The following is a 10,685-nucleotide window of genomic DNA, read 5'->3' on the forward strand; positions in this document are numbered from 1 at the left end:
GTTTTCCAGCTGCAAGCTGACAGGTGCAAAGGAAAAGAAAGCCTTCATGAAACTGAAATATGGGCTGCAAACAAATGAACACTAGAGGACGTCTCTTACTGAACTGAAAGCCAGCAGAGGGTACTTGATCGCAATTAGTTTTCGCACAGTTTTAATTAGAGTGAGCAGATTACAGCCATGAAGAAGAACGTGTAGCTTTAACTGGATCACTCCTCGCAAATTCTGGGGTTTTATGTATTTTTCTTGCCGAATCGCTTTCGAAAGTGTCCACATTCAAAATTAAAATGACGGTTTGGCACCTACACCTTATGTCCTGTCAAAGATTCAGACAGGAAGGCATCTGATAAGATGAATTTCTGGCAACCACCTGTATTGTATTTTTTGACAGCAACTTAATGTATTCTATACACATCTGGGCTAATGCTGAACATAAATATCCCAAAACCGTGAGGTAGAAGTGTCTGAGTTGCTTCGCTCATGGTGGCATGATGTTGGAGAAGCTTTTTCATGTTTGTTGTTCTTGTAGACTTTTTTTTTGTTGACACATTTTGTGTTTGGACAAATATTCCCTCCGGTTTGGACGCTGTGCAGCTAGAAGGATATCTTGCTCATACTCTTCTACTTTTGGGCCATTGTTAGGATGTGTAACCGTGGCAACAATGTATTGTGTGTACTGTTTGTACAACTGGGAGAATCTCAAAAGCTCAAATAACGCCTGAACTACGACCCCAAATCCCAGAGGAGTTGGAAAGGAGAGCAGGACCAAAAGAGTAGAGAGAGAGATGGAGGAAGTTCAAACTGTATCTTCCACTGGTTATAATGGGCGAGTATCATAACCCAGAATGCACGGCTTTCTAGCTATACAGCCAGACAGAGTTTTAAAGAACGGCGGCAAAAGCAAATGAGGTCGATCAGCAGTGTGGGTGTCCTCTGAGACATGTTACTGTGGGATGCTGTCTCTGCGGACGTGAGATGTTTTTCTGACGTATTTCCAACAAAACTGGTCATTTATGTAATCTATTTTTATTTGCATAAATATAAAGTTATTTCAAATGTTTGTTCTTTTGTTGCTTCTTCCCTAATGATTTGTATTATTTGCATATATTGCTTTTTTATAGTTAGGTATTTTGTTTTTCTAGTCTCTTCTAATACGTCTGCCAATCATGGAGCTACTTCGATGTGATTGTCCATGGTAAGTACTCGTATATATCTCTGCAAAGCATACTATATGTTATTTTTTTTATTGCTGATATGCAACAGCTCAGATCCATAAACCGAACTTCACTCAAACTCTTGAATCAGTCAGAAAAAGTCTTTCCTTGGCTAAGGAGAATAAGAGTTGAAGTACTGCTCTGTGATACTCGGTTTAACTTTTTGATGATGATGATGTTCAAATCTTTTGAGTTTGTGCCATCATGTTATCTTCAAAACATTATTATTATTATTATTATTATTATTATTATTATTATTATTATTATCTGTTCACCACTGAATTCCACCCTCATCGTCTGTCCTTTTGACCCCTTCTGTCCACTCTGTCGCCATGTTGTCTACCAAAGCCTGCTTCTGCCAGAGCTTACTGGCTCGCGAATGGTGCCAGCTAGGACCACTGGTCTGGGACCAGTGGAGCAGCCTTGAGTGGCCCAAACTCAGATTAGCCTAAACCCCCTTCAGAGGGGCTCTGGAGATCTTGTGTTCCCCGGCACTCCAGCTGGAGAAGACGAGATTAGAGCGAGAGGAGGCTGCAGATTGAGACGCGAGAGATTCAGAGTCCTGGTTTTAGACTGTCTGTGAAATTGGATAACAGATTACTCTCCAATGTCCTTGTAACACTTTATATTAAGTAGAACTAATGGCTATAATCCAATAAATGGCCACATATTTCAGGAGCGCTGTGAAAGAAGTGCACCAAACTGGGCGTGTTCTTTAAGTCATTAAAGGACACACAGCAGCAGTCGGTTGTAGCTCTGGTTTGTAACGGTATTTTTTTTGTAAACTTCCAAAGTAATTGTTATATAAAACTATATTTTCTTACTTTTTTGTATTCAGTTATTTTCTTAAGTTTTAAAGACCATAAAAACATAAAACAAACAACATAGAAAGTGCTTTTTGAAGAAGAAAAATAAAAACTTGAGTGTAAACTAAAAAATATTAATATCACACTATATTAATATCACAATATATTACAATTTTTGGTTAAATAATGATCTGTCACTTGAGCATTTAACCCCATTACCGAACACCGTTCCTTTCCTGAAGCCAAATACACAAACATCATATGAATTTCTCAGGCTTGTACAGAGAAAAATTTCATCACTGGTGAGAGGCAGCATGAAATGCAAAAGCTGCTGAATAGAGATACAAGCTGGGTTTTTTTTTGTTTTTCCATTCCACTGAGACTCAAGTTGCATCATGCCAAGAAATATTAAAGAGTGACACCCATCATGGCAGGCAGCTCTTTACTTTTTCAGCCTCATATGCGCTCACAAACACATGCTTGAACCACGCATCCCCTCTTCCCACCGCGGCAGCAGGGTCTCATTAGCTGTCTGCTTTGCCTCAGCTACAGATAATAAGTGGGGAGGCTTCAGAGTTTAATAAGTGCCTCATTTATTAGGGTCATGGATGAGCACGGAGCAGGATGAAATTCTGATGCTATGATAACCTTGAGCAAAAATACAGGAACTTTAACAGAATTACTGAGGGGGAAAATAAGTGCTAAAAATATGCACAAAGCTAGATTCTTTATTCTACTTTTTATAAGTATTTTTCAATGTTTACAGGGATTCTCAACACACATTTCAATTTTAATATATTATCTTTGGTTGTTTTTTTTTGTATTCACCAGTATTAGTATTATATAATTGTCAAGTGTAAGAAAACTGAGATATGTTTTTCTTTAAATAAAAGTGAAAAATGTTGCATGCTTACAAATCCAGATGAATTTTGATAGGATACCCCAAAAATAAAATCAAGTGCAACCGACTGGCTTCAGAAATCACCCAATTAGTGACGCATTTCATTTCAGTAAAGATGCAGCTGCTCTGCAAACACTTTAGATGTTTTTTTAGGGAACATTAGTGAACAAACATTTTTATTAAGACCAAAGAGCACAGCAGACAAGTCAAGGATTAAGTTGTGAAAAGGTTAAAGTTGGTTTTATCTATACAATTATGTAATAATGACATTTTTTTTAGAGAAAGAAGGAAAGAAAGAAACAATATAGGGACAAAAATGCAACTGAATTTAGCTTTGTTGTACACGATGCCTCAATTTACAAAAAAAAAAAAAACAACAACAACAAAAATTCAGCGGATCCAGGAGGCCATGGTCCAGATCAATGCAGATTCTTCGGTGAGGTGAATCGATAAAGACAAGCAAAGGTTAGATACCTTCGGATTGCATGATGATTTTCTCTGTGCGCGCCAGCCGATGACCTTTAGCATCGCCTTTTTCACTGTAGCAGTGGACTTTTTAAACAATCACAAAGGAGTGTGTTTACCTCCAAAAAAGCTCATGTGATATTAATAATAACAAAATAAATCTTTTTGCACAGCTGCATCAGATAACTCCAGTGTTGTTGTTGTTGTTGCACTAATAACTCTTTTTTTTTTCTTGGTGGTGTAATTTTTTGCTATATATTGATCATTTTCAAGGGGAAATATATGCTGATAAAAGCAAAACGAATCAGTCAATTTTCAAACTGTGGCATTCTACTTAAAAAAAAACAAAAAAAACATTAAATCTGAGCTGTACTGTTATTCAAGTCTTTGGACTGGCCCCACCATTTTAGAATCAAACTTCCGCTGCCAGATTTATTTTATTTCTCTAAAAAAAAAAAAAAAAAAAGCTTTGTTGGAACATAAAGTGGATCCTGCCTCTCCATCATCCTGCCCCAGTCAAACCCTCGTGTGGGACGCTAACTCTGCTGTCTAAACACGTCATGGTGCAGGAACCCAGTCGACCCGCTGGTCCAACCAGCTCACGTTACGTTCCCTGTTAGCTCAGATCTCTAGTCACTCATCAAGCTCCCGCCAGAAACATCTTTTTTCCAGCCTGGAGTCGGCTGGACGATTTCGCTCCTCTGCCGGTACTTCTGGATGATCTACACTATAGAATAATAAACGGTCTGCCACGCAATTCCAGGAGGGAAATCGTATCAGAACCTCCTGCAGGGTTGTTATTTATTACCGTGTTACACTTGTCTTCAGAATACCTGCCTACATCTTTGCGCTTCCTCGTTTTTTGAGGCAGCCAACTCCAGTATACCTGCTTTCCATCTCGTAAAACATAGCTCTTGGATTTCAAGAAAGTTCCCAAAAACACTTCATGATGCCTTATGGCCAGTGAAAATACAGTACTCTTAGTTGAAACACTAAAACCAGCTTCTGAAGTAAGTGTTGTTCTTACCAAATAGAACTGGGTCAGCCCAGGATGCAGCTGTTCAAAGGTTGACGATAAAAACTGTTTAGCAGCAGATTTTTTTTATTTTTTTTTTCAGAATCTTGTTTGCAAATGGTGGGCAAATTTAACATTGCAATTCGGAAATTCTGTTAGCTCATGTAAAATTTGACCGACTGAAGTCTGTCACTGCAGGACTGAGGCCAGATTCACAGTGAAACAAATCATGTTAATGTGAAGCAAGAACTATTTGAGATGTTAACATTGAACTACGGGAGAAAACTCCGGATGAAACAGTGTTTTTGGAATGACAGCGAGAGTGACACTGATCTGAGATCTTGTCGGAGAGTTCGACAAAGCTTTGAAGTTCACTTTCAAAGCGCAAAAGACGGCCGCGTTCGAGTCCAGGCCAAAATGTGATTCTCTGTGAAAGCTCGAAATGATGAAAGACCAGCTGCTCTTTATTTCGGAGGATATCTTTTTCTAAGCTTTTATTTTCTTTGTTAAGATACCAAAGTTTTGCAGTCGGCCTTTATTAAGATGGATGTCAGTCGTAACGGCTTTTTTTTAAGTAAAAAGTTTGCACATCCACAATATTGAGAACGCACATATATGTAAATATACATAAGATGAATGACGACATGATAAAATGATATTGACACCAGCTCAGTAAAGAGCATTTTTAATAAAAAAAAAGGAGTAATATTAAAACAAATGTAAAAATAACCTACTTTCTTCAGTTTTAATAAATGAAAGAAAAAACATCTTGGGAGTCTCAACTTTTTAGATTGTAAAACTGACCTGCTTGAATGGGTTTCTGTCTTAAATATGCCTCAGTGCCCATTTTGATTGGTTCGATCGCCTGCCCCAGTGGTGACCTCACAAACTATGTGAAATATGATATTTTTACAGTTTGCTGAGCATTTGCATGTCGAATGGAAACTGTTTAAAAGCGGGGGCCGACAAATGAATGATGAGATTCAGACACTACTCACACGACAATACCAGGACAGTCAGTGGCGCAACTACACATTATTCAGGTGGATGCGAAAACTAGATCGGTACCCCCACTCCCCCACGAGGCGACGATACGTGAAGGGTAAAACTCGCTACATTTACCTTGTTATGTTCGCGAGGTGAAGGAGCGTAAGGCGCGCTGAAGTGTATGGGAAAACATCATCGGCGCACCGCCCCCTCCAGACGGGGTTTTGGCGCCCCCTCTGGTGCTGCGCCCCTATGCGTTGCATACCCTGCATACCCACTTTTTGCGCCACTGAGGACAGTAAAACTCAAATGTTCTGTTGGGTTTTGTTTACATGGTAACAGCGTTTTTGCTGGACCAAAAATGCAAAGGTGTGAATATTATTTATACACCAGAAAACCTGCACATCTGTTTGTACTCCACATTTATTCACAGTGTGAGCAATTCTAGTAACAACAACTGAGTGTGTGACTTTGTTAGGCTGTCCAACTATCACGGACTGAAAACGAAATACATTTTTAACCAAAATGATTTAAAATGTACCAAGGATGTGGGGAAAATACCCACTGTGCTTATTTTTATTTATTTTTTTACAACCAGTGACACCTAAAACCAACGGCTGACATGTTTAGAAAGATTTCCGCATTCTCTCGTATATCTCCGGATCAGTCACAAAGCCGTGCTTATCAGTTACGGCGCTGTTCACGCTCCTCCAAGCAAGCCGTCATAAAATTTGCAGAGCACACACCGGCACGCTCAGATTCCTACCTCATAAAAGTTCAATCCTATAAGACACTCGCAGTCCTCTGTTTTCAGAACAACTACTCTTATTTAAACTGGAAAACCCGTGTAACAAAATAAAATAAAATTGGAACTGTGCTTCGAAATAAAAAACTTTAAAACCAAATCTATTTTAGAAAACATAGAAATGTTGGCCAAAAATGCTAGGTGAAGGAAAGAGAAGCTGTGGCATGAAAACTTCCTGATGGTGATCTACAAACCTTCCACAATTATTAGTCATGTTCAGCTTAAGTTCAATACCAGACATGCGGGTGCATCAGTTACAGAGACTATTACCTTGACACGGCCATCTTGGACCCTCCAGTGCCACAAAATCTCAAATCAGTACTGACTGAATCTCTGTTTCTCAATTTCTTTCCGCTGCTCTAGCTCTAGTCATAGCCTGTCATTGAACTGCACATGCATGGTAAACTTGTGCAACGCACTGGATTTTACCCATCCTGCTTTAGCTCTGGTAGAAAATCCCAAATTGCGACAGGCACAGTTTGCCAGTTGCGTTGTGTAAACTGTACCACTGGGTTTCACAAAGCGAAACATAAAAGAGACAAGTTGGAGCTGTGATGGTTTAATGTTTCTACTCTTTAAAGGCCATTACCTCAATTTTTCTCTCTCTCTCTCTCTCTCTCTCTCTCCCTCTCTCTCTTCAGATTCCACTGAGAAAAGAAGAAAAAGATCAGAAAATGCATTCTGCCAGTATTTATAAGCAACGAGAAGGTGTATCCTGTCAAGGTTAGAATAAAGAAACGGCGCTGAATAAAGGCGTGCTCTGCATGCCTGATTCTTTGCTCGCAGGTTCAGTTTCACTGATGCAATCAGTGAGTGAGAAGATTGCAGTTTACATGGCTAGCAACCTTTAAAAAGAACTGTGATGCAGAACACAACAACCTTCTCTTGACTTTTAAACAGTCAGTCACTTGAAAGAGAGTTTGAAGTTCTGCTTGTGCGGAAAGATTGAAAGAGAGAAGAATGTGGAAGTGTGGAAAAAAGGAGCAAAAAAAAAAAACAAAAAGGAGAAAAAGCAAGGGCAGCTCCAGCCATGCAATCACACAATATGACAGATGACATTTCGAACTCACTTTGTTCTTCGCGGCAATCCTCGCTGGAAATTACCAAACCAATCGCCTGTGACTGCCTCTCTTTCCTTCCCTCTGAGCGGGAAACCCATGCAAGGGGATGGACCCTCCTAGCGTGGCCTATCTGTTAAAATCTGCTACATGTTCCAGGGGCAAATGCCACGAGTGACCTTGAGACTCACTGGATGAGTCAGAGGTGGAATTGGATCTGCTGGCTAATGAAGCCGCTGAGAAGACTCCACAGTGAAGCGGTTAACACGGCTGGTCTTTCCATTGACACCTTTTATCTTTGCGGAGCTGCTCTCGGGTTACATTTTGGTAATGCACATCTACGTTCTTACATGTTAAATAAAAGAAATGCATTGGCATAAGTAAAGTAATCAGTTGGTCTCGATGGGAATCGCATATTTTTTTCTTACTCCAAATACATATTCAAAGTTTAGCTGGAGTTTGTGTTCTGCCCTCTTTGTCCCAAAACTAAAATTCTGGACAACCAATTACTTTGAAGAAGTCAACTACAGCAATTTATGCATACAACTCACGTATGTCAGGGACAAAGTTACAAAGTTTTCTTTTTTAATGAAAAGCTGCTTCAAAGCACAACATCCTAAGTGTCAACGAAGGAGAAGTACTAAGCAATCGCAAACCCACCTACACGTGGCCATTTACCTAAACTGAGAGGCCAGGCAAGAAGAAGATTAATCAAAGAAGCAGTCATAAGCACCTCGGTCACCCTGGAGGAAGTGATCGACACCTTAGGTAGGAGAGTCTTCTGATCAGAAGACAAATGTTCACTCCACAAATCCGACCTTTACGGAAGAGTGGCAAGAAGACAGTGGCTGTTAAAAGAAAGCTATACTTAGATTTAAAGTTTGTCACGAGTCATGAATATTACAAAGCACACTTGTAGAAGAAGGTGCCCTGGTTAGATGAGACAGAAAGTCTACTTTTTTGCCCTATTACTTTTTTTGGGGGGGAAGGTTGGGGGGGAACTAACCTTGCACTTCATACTGTAATGTGAAGGAAAGCTTCACTAAGTACAAGGCAGCAACGTAAGAAAATCACCAACATGCAGGATGGCAACTAAACAGGTTTAAATCAAAGTGTGTTCATGAGTTTAAATGGACCAGCCTGATTCAGAACCCGTGCATTGACCTGAGACAATTCTGATCTTCACTTATGTTCTCCGTTCAATCTGCAAAGACAACATTGCAAATATTTCAGTCTGCACATGGAGATTCAGAGAAACAGAAGGTTGCAGCTGACGTTGCGTTTTTCTGAATTTACGTCAATAGGAGGAATGGCATTTTCAGGGTCTGAACGTTACCGTGGTTGTTCATTTTTGGTAAGAGCTTTATTTAGTTTTTTTGGGGGGGGCTGGCATTGACCGGCTCCAGCATATGTCAGCTGAGTTAGACTTGCTCCATCTGTTACACAAACGGGTTGGAAAGGGCACCGAGAATGGAAAGATTGATAAAGACGTTAGTCATTCCTCAAGTTCTATAGTTAGCTCATGAACATAACTTACAAAGAAAATGTCTTGCTACATTTCAGACAAACATAGCCAATTAAAAAGAAGGACCGACATTTTTTTTCCCTCTGGTTTTAATGAATCCAAAATTTTCTTGCCAGATAAAATTAAGGAATTGGACAGTAACTGCACACAGCCAAATTTGCAAGAACAATTTCTTCGATTTGTGCTGAGATGCTGAAAGGAGAAACTGTAGCCAGAAATAAAAACAAAAAGATAAAAATGAGAGAATTAAGAATAAAATGTACTTATCTATCAGTGGGCAAAAGAAAAAGAACAGATTTATAATTTTTGCTTTTGCAAACCATTTTTCTACCAACACAGCATGCATGCAAGTACATCTCATCTAACCAGAAGTTCAAATTATGTAATTTTATGTATTGAGCTCTGTTTACTCTGACACCCTAATATAAAATTGTGCAACCAAATGTCTCACAAGTTAATTTGTAAATAAGAAACCTTCTCTTCTGGACACATGATGGCAGTATTTGAATTTGTGGCGTATGTACAAAGTGATAAATGTGGAAGAAAAGTAACACTACAATTCACCTGTTTTGCACAAAAACTAGACCATCATTTTCCACCAGCTGTTGCTGGTTTTGAAATCTTGTGCTAATCTTTTGTTTTTATGTTTCTGTATTTAGCAATAATTCTCCTAAAGATGACAAACGTCGCAATTGACGCCCTTCTCGACCGCATCAACACAATACACTTAAAGATAATTCCAACTTATGGCATTGCAGAGACAATCAAAACCTTGCTCCAGTCGTACTTATTCAGCGCAGACAATTATGCAGAGTGCCTGTGTACGACAACATCAAAAAGGTTTTCTCATCTGATGAATGAGCTCGGCGACTCTGTTGATGGCGATATCAAAGTGGGAGTCACGCGTTGTCCCGTCCTTGATCTCGCTCGTCGTATGGATTGAGTCAGCCCCTGTGACACACAGCAGACTATAAAATGTTGGAACAAGGCAGCTGTGTCTATAATTAATGGATATGTCTATTTAGAGTGTGATAAGTTGCTTTCTCCTTCTCATCTGCCTTGTTTGCCCTTTCCATCTCTCTGTCATGCAGCTTTTCTTTAAATTCACAGAGATCAGATCTCCTAGAAAAATTAACTGCAGGTTGAAAAAAGAAAAAAGAAAAAAAAAAGTGAGGCAGTATCCAAAGGCAACCGGCACGATTCAATATTTAACACACACAGCCTGTCAAACGGGCACAGGGAGGCGAAGCGGGAAGACAGCAACGAGATGGATGGAACAGAATTGGAAATTTCTAAAAGAATCAATGCCGGCTGATCTACTGAGGGTTTTTAAGAGCAGATCTGTTCTCCCAGGGATTCACCGTGAACTTGTACTACGGCGGGGGGGTGAAACGGTACAATTATGCGAGAGCCCGCAACAGCTAATGAGGAGGCAGCGCTGCCTTTGGTTGCCCGCTGTGAGACGATACAACAGGAATGCGAGGCCCCGGCAAAGAAGCCACCCATTAAAAAAAAAAATAGAAAAAAAAGAGCCGATCTTCACTCGGAGGCCTCTGGCTGCACAGAGTAACAAGGAGAACGCCTTGAGAAAATGAAAAGAGGACCTGAGGATATTAGTAAAGCAAACGAGCTGACCCTCCACGCTTGGAGAAGCAATATCCCAACTGACACGGAGGAGGCTGCGAAATCCCCGGCCTCTCGCTAATAACGAGGCGGCTTCAGCCCGCGCGCGCTGTTTAGCTCAATGTGCACAATCCCATTTATTCAAGCATCTATTATGTGACTGATTTGGCTGAATTTTTACCGCCGTCTGCGACTGATGGCTGCGAGACACATTTTCGAGTTAATGAAGGCGCAGTAAACCCAATTGCCACTGTTCACTTGCTCGCGCGGTTCCACGAGGATGGTTGAC

General features: G+C 40.2%; 1 long non-coding RNA gene across 1 annotated transcript; it reads left to right on the forward strand.

Annotated features, from left to right (window-relative positions):
* Window positions 1-2,339: 2,339 nt before the first annotated feature.
* LOC103472171 (uncharacterized) lies at window positions 2,340-10,304 on the forward strand. Its single transcript, XR_014089924.1, has 2 exons — window positions 2,340-3,383; window positions 6,832-10,304. It is a non-coding gene; the product is annotated as an uncharacterized LOC103472171 (long non-coding RNA).
* Window positions 10,305-10,685: the final 381 nt, after the last annotated feature.

This window comes from Poecilia reticulata, chromosome 11, assembly GCF_904066995.2.
Source record: "Poecilia reticulata chromosome 11, P_reticulata-male-v2, whole genome shotgun sequence".
Taxonomy (NCBI): Eukaryota; Metazoa; Chordata; class Actinopteri; order Cyprinodontiformes; family Poeciliidae; genus Poecilia; species Poecilia reticulata.